The sequence below is a fragment of the Pleurodeles waltl genome, chromosome 3_1 (assembly GCF_031143425.1).
Source record: "Pleurodeles waltl isolate 20211129_DDA chromosome 3_1, aPleWal1.hap1.20221129, whole genome shotgun sequence".
Classification (NCBI taxonomy): domain Eukaryota; kingdom Metazoa; phylum Chordata; class Amphibia; order Caudata; family Salamandridae; genus Pleurodeles; species Pleurodeles waltl.
Window position 1 is genome coordinate 1,257,688,802 of NC_090440.1, and position 9,229 is coordinate 1,257,698,030.

Consider the following 9,229-nt stretch of genomic DNA (forward strand, 5'->3'; position numbering starts at 1 on the left):
CTGGGGGGAGACCCTACCTATGGTAGAGTGTCCAGAATCCTAAAGCCAGCAAAAACTAAATTCAGCATAGGATCAAAAACAGGAGGTCCGAAGCCAAAAAACAGGGGAAATCCCAAACCTCAAGCTGGTTCATGGATTAGGGGGACCAGGACACCACCTCCGGGCCAGAGATGCTCAAAGAGGGCAGGAGAGCAATGTTGCCCTCCCCTGAAGGAGAGAGAAAGGGACAGAGCAGGGACCCCAAACTTGGTCCCTGGGAACCAAGAAAGGATGGTGGAGTGACACCGCACTCTCCGCATCTGTAGTGGGCCTCTCCTGCTCGCCATGCCCATACCCGGGGGAGCGGAAGACCACCATCAGAAAGGCGATCCCTGCTAACAGGAGTTTGGCAGAGGTAAAGTACTTCTGTCTCCACAGGGTTGTGGTGTGGGGAGCCGGTGAGCATGCCTAGGAGTATGCCCGGGTGGGACAGTGCACCCCCAGATATGGAAAAAAATGAAAAAAAGGATAAAGAAAAAGGAAAGCTGCACAGTGTGGGTGGTTGGAGCTGCCTATTAGTAATCACGCTCCCAGAAGGAGTGCCACATAATGCCCTGCAGTGCAGGAATAGACAGATCACTTTTCCCACGCGTGGAGGAGTTGCAGGAGGCCCTCCAGGGACTGCGTTCATGGCCGCAAACACTGTGGCCTAAAGGTTGTCAAGAAAGACATATAGGGCCTCATTACGACTCTGGCGGTCAGTGATAAAGTGGCAGTAGTACCGCCAACAGGCTGGCGGTAAGTACCACCAAATTATGGCCATGGCTGTTTGATCTCCGAAAGACAGACAATGTACCACACTGACCGCAAGGGCGGAAACAACAGTCACCACAGCAGTAGCCGCCTACAGCCAGGCGGAAGACAAAGTTCCGCCCACCATATTATGACAACACAATCCACCACCTTTTCTGGGGTGGTACCAATGCCATCAAAAGCCTGGAGGAAACACTTTACAGAAGTGAAAGGACTCACCATTGGAGACACAGGGAAGAACCACACCACCAAGGAACCCGAACTGCAAGTATTTCCGATGAGCTTCTGCATTATGCTCCACCACAAACACCAACGCCGGCGAAGACAATGACAGTGAGTACAGCCGCCTAGCACACAAGGGAGAGGGGGACGAAAACAAGAGTGACACACACACGCACCACACACACCCCATGCACACACACCATACACACAACCAGCTGCACAAGAAAACAATTTATCCTCGCAAATCGGCTGAATAATGTAAGGACAACAGGAATTGACTAAACTGATTGTAATAAGATCAACAAAAAAATTCATAATATGCTTTCCCAATACAACAGATATGTACAAATGTAGAAAAAAAAGATACTGCCCATTCCTCAGTTCACAGGGGCCACATGGCCACAGGGCAAAGTCCAATGCCCCACTCATTACCTGCACCAATACGGAGAGAACACTGCAGGGGCATCAGTTGGCAAAAAGGCGGGTACCTCAGGGGAAGGGGGCACCTCAGCCGGATGCTGAAACAAGACAACTGGTTCTGGAGGGGACAACAGGCCCGGTGCTTGGTGTTGGGGAGTGCAAGGCCACAGTCTCTCAAGTGGGTGAATACCCCACTGGTTCTGGAGGGGGCAACATGCCCTGTGCTTGGTCCTGGAGAGTGCAAGGCCATCGTCTCTCAAGTGGGTGAATACCCCACTGGTTCTGGAGGGGGCAACATGCCCTGTACTTGGACCTGGGGCTGCAAGGCTACAGTCTCTCAAGTGGTTGAATACCCCCGGTTCTGGAGGAGACCAGCCTCACAGCAGCCCATGGAGGCTGGATCACATGGTGTCTGCCGGCGGTGACGGCTGCACTGTGGTGGTGGTAGTGGGAGCCTCCTGCTCAGCCCCTGCACCCTGCGATGGCTGCACTGTGGTGGTGGTGGTAGTGGGAGGCTCCTGCTCAGCCCCTGAATCCAGTGATGGCTGCACTGTGGTGGTAGTGGGAGGATCCTGCTCAGCCCCTGCACCCTACGATGGCTGCACTGTGGTGGTGGTGGTAGTGGGAGGCTCCTGCTCAGTCCATGCACTCACTGATAGCTGCACAACCACAGCTGGCGGTGGGGGTGAGGCAGGCACCTTGCTCTTCTTGCTTGCTGGTGCAGGCTCCTAGCCCTTCTTGCTTGCTGGTGCTGTGTCCCTCCCCTTCTTGCTGGCTGGTGAAGGTTCCTTCCCCTTTTTGCTGGCTGGTGCAGGCTCCTTCCCCTTTTTGATAGCTGGTGCAGGCTCCTTCACCTCTTTGATGGTTGGTGCAGGCTCCTTCCCCTTCAGTATTTGTGGCCTGGAATCCTTTCCACCACGAGTAGGTGCTGATGGAATTGGGCCCATAGACTGTTTGGCTGAGGTTCTTGGCTGGGTTCTTGATACCCTGGCCAAACGTGCAGGATGGAGGGGAGGGGTAGGGAAGAGGTTTTAGAAACATTGGGGCGGGAATAGGGAGAATTAATGGGAGTGGAGGATGAGGGAGTGGTTGTTGAAGGTGTTTGTCTTCTGGATTTGGGTGCAAATTCATGAGTTGTATGCTGTTGTGAGGTGGATGGCTGTTGGGTGTTTGAGTGCTTGAGTTTGTGTACCTTAGGAGGGGGGACAGACATGGCTGGAGAGGACACAGGGGGTGTGTGCATGGATGTTGTGGAGGTGTCTGCCAGTGAGGTGTGTGTTCTGCCTGGTGTGGTGATGCAGGTAGTGGATGATGATATAGTGCATGCAGTTGTGAGTGTGGATGTAACTGGGTAGGAGGTGGAGGAGGCAGAGGAGAGGGTGACAGTGGATATAGTAGATGTTGTAGTGTCTGCAACTGGATGGTGTTTGTGTGAGTGCCTGTGGGATGAAGTGTGGTGCTTGTGTTTGCCTGTGATACTCTTGTGTGTTGTCCTGTGTACATGCTCATCAGGCTGTGTGCTTGTGATGGGTTGGGGTTGAGGAGAATGGGACTGCCAAGTGGAAGTTGGAGGGGAGACAGTAGAAACAGGGACAATGGTTGCCATCAGAGAGGAGGCCAGAGCCTGAATCAATCTCTGTTGGGCTGCAAATCCAGTGTGAATGCCCTCTAGGAATGCATTAGAGTGCTGCATCTGGTCTGCCAGCCCCTGGATGGCATTCACAATGGTTGATTGCACTACAGAGATGGATCTCAGGAGGTCAATAGCCTCCTCACTCAGGACAGCAGGGCTGACTGGAGTAGGTCCTGAAGTGCCTGGGGCGAAGGATATGCCCAACCCCCTGGGTGAGCGGGCTGCTGGGAGGGCGGTGCTGGTACGGGTGTGGTGGCAGTAGCTGGGGTGGTAGTGGGAGGATCCTGCTCAGCCCCTGCACCCTACGATGGCTGCACTGTGGTGGTGGTGGTAGTGGGAGGCTCCTGCTCAGCCCATGCACTCACTGATGGCTGCACAACCACAGCTGGCGGTGGGGGCTCTGTTACAGCTGCTGAGGCAGGCACCTTGCTCTTCTTGCTTGCTGGTGCAGGCTCCTAGCCCTTCTTGCTTGCTGGTGCTGGGTCCCTCCCCTTCTTGCTGGCTGGTGCAGGTTCCTTCCCCTTTTTGCTGGCTGGTGCAGGCTCCTTCCCCTTTTTGATAGCTGGTGCAGGCTCCTTCCCCTTCAGTATTTGTGGCCTGGAATCCTTTCCACCACGAGTAGGTGCTGATGGAATTGGGCCCATAGACTGTTTGGCTGAGGTTCTTGGCTGGGTTCTTGATACCCTGGCCAAACGTGCAGGATGGAGGGGAGGGGTAGGAAAGAGGTTTTAGAAACATTGGGGCGGGAATAGGGAGAAGTAATGGGAGTGGAGGATGAGGGAGTGGTTGTTGAAGGTGTTTGTCTTCTGGATTTGGGTGCAAATTCATGAGTTGTATGCTGTTGTGAGGTGGATGGCTGTTGGGTGTTTGAGTGCTTGAGTTTGTGTACCTTAGGAGGGGGGACAGACATGGCGGGAGAGGACACAGGGGGTGTGTGCATGGATGTTGTGGAGGTGTCTGCCAGTGAGGTGTGTGCTCTACTTGGTGTGGTGATGCAGGTAGTGGATGATGATATAGTGCATGCAGGTGTGAGTGTGGATGTAACTGGGTAGGAGGTGGAGGAGGCAGAGGAGAGGGTGACAGTGGATATAGTAGATGTTGTAGTGTCTGCAACTGGATGGTGTTTGTGTGAGTGCCTGTGGGATGAAGTGTGGTGCTTGTGTTTGCCTGTGATACTCTTGTGTGTTGTCCTGTGTACATGCTCATCAGGCTGTGTGCTTGTGATGGGTTGGGGTTGAGGAGAATGGGACTGGCAAGTGGAAGTTGGAGGGGAGACAGTAGAAACAGGGACAATGGTTGCCATCAGAGAGGAGGCCAGAGCCTGAATCAATCTCTGTTGGGCTGCAAATCCAGTGTGAATGCCCTCTAGGAATGCATTAGAGTGCTGCATCTGGTCTGCCAGCCGCTGGATGGCATTCACAATGGTTGATTGCACTACAGAGATGGATCTCAGGAGGTCAATAGCCTCCTCACTCAGGACAGCAGGGCTGACTGGAGTAGGTCCTGAAGTGCCTGGGGCGAAGGAGATGCCCAACCCCCTGGGTGAGCGGGCTGCTGGGAGGGCGGTGCTGGTACGGGTGTGGTGGCAGTAGCTGGGGTAGTCACAGAGGTGTCTGCCACCCCCCCAGGGAGCTCCCATTGGAGGAGGCATCAGAGTCTGTATTGTCCCCTCCAGTCTCTGCCTTGGTGCTCCCCTCATCCTCCATCCCACTGGTTCCATCAGCGTCGGTGGACTCTACCTCCAGGGTCCTGTGAGATGCAACTCCCTCCGTCACCGGTGCCTCTGCTCCTCCGCCAGATGATGCTAATGCACATAAGGACAGGATGACAAAACAAGAAAAGGGGGGGAGAGACAAAGGATACACTGGGCCAATGAATGCTGCAACACCACAGTTGGTGTACACAGAACCATCACACACAGGGTACAGGGCTACGCACTATGCATTGCACTACCAGTGATATTGTTAGCCACTAAGGCATGAGGAGGAGCACACACCGCCAACTGCAGCACACCTGGGACCCACGGAGTCCTGGCCAATAGTGGATGCTAACAAGCTAGGTAGGCAGTATTTCTCCTTCAGACACTTAGCCACCAGAGGACCTACACTGCTATGCCTGGCCTGGCCTTGGGGCACTCACTGACACACTCCTTCCACCCGGATACCACCCCACCTGGCGTAGGTTGTAATGATAGCCACTGTACTCACCCCTTTGTGGCTGCTGTGTTGCCCTCAAGTGCCCATCCAGTTCTGGATAGGCCACCGCCAGTATGGGGGCCACCAGGGGGGTCAGAGTTCAACAGGCACCCCTTCCTCATTGGGAGGCCATCCCCAGCTGGGCCTCCGTGGTCTTCCATGCCCAGCGTCTCAGGTCCTCCCACCGTTTGTGACAGTGGGTGCTCACCCTGCCATCGACTCCCAGGGTCCGTACCTCCTTGGCCAGCCATATACCCTTCTTTTGATGGGCGCTGACCTGCAGAGGTAATACAGACAGGAGAACATAATTTGACAAACAAACCAGTCAGTTACACAAACAGCCCACCATAGCTGTTTAAAGCACTATTGGCACACACATAGCCCAGCACTCTATGAGTACCCAGCCAGGAGGACATCCCTCCCCATTACACATTGCCTTCACACACACCTCCATACGTGCATGCCACATGCATCGTGCCCACAGTGGACTCACATCTTGGTCTGGGGGCCAATACAGCAGTCCGTACTAGAGTAGGACCCCATCCACCAGTCTCTCAACTCCTCCGAAGTGAAGGCAGGGGCCCTTTCCCCGGTTACACGGGCCATGGTAGGTTACAGACACAGGCCACTGCAGCACATGCAGTGTGGGTCCTCTCCTAAGGAAGGTCAGAAAACAAGTGAAGAATATGATGGAAAATGGCGGTCACGTCCACGGCGGTGCATACTGTCACCGCAGGCATAGATCACATTGGCCTCTGTACCCCATAGGGCCAATGTTAACCAATGAGGAATTGTATGGCGGTTCCCGCCCACCTCCCGCCACGGCGCACAACATCAGCGGCATACACAGGATGGGCAGATGCCATTTCGGGGGGGGGGGACAGGCCTATTGAATAATGCTGCATCACAGGAGAAATAGGCACATACTGTACAGATCACAACATTGCAAACTACTGTTGTGGCTCCATTGTTCAGTTTGTGACAGGCTCTGTAATCTTTTGTCCCTTAGATTCCTGCTGCTGAGGATGAATAGGAGATGGAGACATACCCCTGTGTACAAACCCCTGGTGGACTTTGCTACACTGGCGGACAGGCACATAATACTCACCTGTAGACTTGACAGGCCCACAATCACAGAGCTGTGTGCCCAATTGGAGCCTGACTTGAAATCTGCTATCCGTCACCCCTCTGGGATCCCCCCTCTTGTGCAAGTTCTATCAGTGCTCCATTTCCTGGCTACTGGTTCTTTCCAAGTGACAGTGGGCTTGGCAGCAGAAATGTCACAGCCAATGTTCTCAATAGTGCTGACAAGAGTATTGTCTGAACTGATAAAACACATGTGCAGCTACATTGCATTCCCCCAGGTTGAGGATCTGGCCACTGTGAAGGACGAGTTTTATGCAATTGGACATATCCCCAATATAACTGGGACAATTGACGGAACACATATTTCATTTGTACCCCCCCACCAGCATGAACAGGTGTTGTGGAATCGTAAGAGTTTCCACTCCATGAATGTGCAGATGGTGTGCTTGGCAGACCAGTACATCTCCCATGTCAATGCTAAGTATCATGGGTCAGTGCATGATGCCTTTGTCCAGAGGAATAGCAGCATCCCAAATGTGATTGCCCAACTACAGAGGCACAGAGTGTGGGTAATAGGTGAGGTCTGGTTCCGAACCAGCATACGTTGGTGTACGGGTATGGTGTTGGCCATATAGGATAGTGTTGTCCTTCAATATTTGCAGGTGACTCTGGTTACCCAAACCTATCATGGCTGCTGACCTCTATGAGGAATGTCAGGACAAAGGTAGAAGAATGTTATAATGAGGCACATGGGTGAACCAGAAAGGATAATTGAGAGAACCTTTGGTCAGTTGAAGGCCAGGTTCCGGTGCCTTCACTTAACAGGTGGACCCCTGTGCTACTCACCCAAGAAGGTCTGAAAGATAGTAGTGGCATGCTGCATATTGCACAACCTGGCCCTCAGATGCCATGTCTCTTTTCTGCAGGAGGAGGAGACTGTAGATGCCCCTGTGGCAGCAGTTGACCCTGTGGACAGTGAGGATGAGGAGACAGAGCATGAGTATTAGGACAACAGAACAAATGTAATCCATCGGTACATCCCATGACACACAGGTGAGACAGTGTAACTTTACATTTCAATAACTTTGGTTGTATTCTGTGTGGCATTGGCATGCTGGCATTTCTCGATTCTATTCCCACTTACTGTTCCCTCTGGCCATTCACTTTACAGATGTTGGTGATAAGACAAATACTTCTGGTGTGATCACAACAGCCAGCTACAGGTCATTAATTCTATGCTCATTTTATGTACAGTTCATTTGCACTGGTTGTACCTGTTTCAATCAATACATATTTGAAATACATGACATCCTCAAAATTGATTTTTATCAAAGGGTGTTTATTGAAGTGCTAACATATAGGAGGAAAGTGCATTTGGGATGGGGTGATGATGGAGGAAAGTCCAGGGTATAGTTCTAGTCTGTTTGTAGCACATGTGCATTGTCCAAGGGGAAATAGGAAGAGGAGCAATGGCAGGTCAAGGTGGACAGGGTGACTGTGTGCGACACAAGGGGGACAATCAGTAGAGTCTCATTTCCTGGCGGGGTTCTTGGCAAGTGTCTCTGGCTTCTGTCTGGCTCGCAGGGAGTGTTTGCTGGGTGGTTTACCTTCTGCAGGGAGAGGGGTGCTGCTGGGCTGTGAGTCCTGTGGCGGGGCCTCCTGGCCACTAGCGGCAGTGGAAGTGGAATTCTGTTCAGATGACTGGCTACTGGCAGGGGCCCGCTGGTGTGAGACTGCCTCCCTCATAATGTTGGCCATGTCTGTCATCACCCCTTCTCTGGAGATCAGGGTGTTCTTGATGGCCTTCAAGTCCTCCCTGATCCCCTGGTACTGTCCCTCCTGCAGCCGCCTGTTCTCCTGCACGTGGTCCAGGATCTGGCGCATCATATCTTGGGAATGTTGGTAGGCTCCCAGGATCTCAGAGAGTGGCTCCTGGAGAGTCGGTTCCCTGGGCCTGTCCTCCCCCCGGTGCACTATAGTCCTCCCAGTGTCCCTGGTGGCCTGTGCCCTGTCCCCAGAACCATGTGCCCAATGCCACTGACCCCAGGTCCCTGATTGTCTTGGGTGCAAAGTGTAGCCTGGGGTCCCTGTACAGGTGGGCACACTGCTGATTGCCGTGTCCTGGGAACAGAGGTTTGGGTACGCTGGGTGGGTGCTGTGGTGGTGTTTTCTGAGGGGGAGGCTCTGTGGTGGTCTGTGACTGGGTTTGGGTAACTGGCTGGCCAGGTGTCCTTAATGGGCTAGGTAGATCATCCAGATCCTCAAGACCAGAGTTACTGTCAGCACTGTGGGCCTCTTCTGTTGGGGGACTGGATAGTGCTGGCATCTACTCACCGATGACATTGGCTGGGGTATATCTGGGGATGTGAATGGTGCATAATGGTTAATGTGTATGACATATTGTACATCTATGACTTCCCCTCTATGGTTGGTGTTGCCCTGACAGCTTTTACTTGTGTATGTTGGTGTATGGTGGGATTGTTAGTTCTCTATGCTGTGCATGCTTTAGTGATGAGTGGCCATGCAGGGCTGTGAGGGGTTCCATGCATTGGTACAGCATGCAGGGCTTGGCATTGGGATCAGTGTGATGTGATGGTGGATTGTGTGGGTTGTAGTGGAGTGATGGGAGTGAGGCTGAGGGTATGTGATGGCATGCAGGTAGGGGGGGTGATAATAGTAGGGAGTTGACTTACCAGAATTCAGTCCTCCTCCGACTCCGACCAGACTCTCAGGATGCAATATTGCCAAGACTTGCTCCTCCCATGCTGTGAGTTGTGGGGGAGGCGATAGGGGTCCACCGCCAGTCCACTAGATAACTAGCTGATGCCTTGCTGCAATGGAACGTACCTTCCCCCGTAGGTCATTCTACCTCTTCCTGATG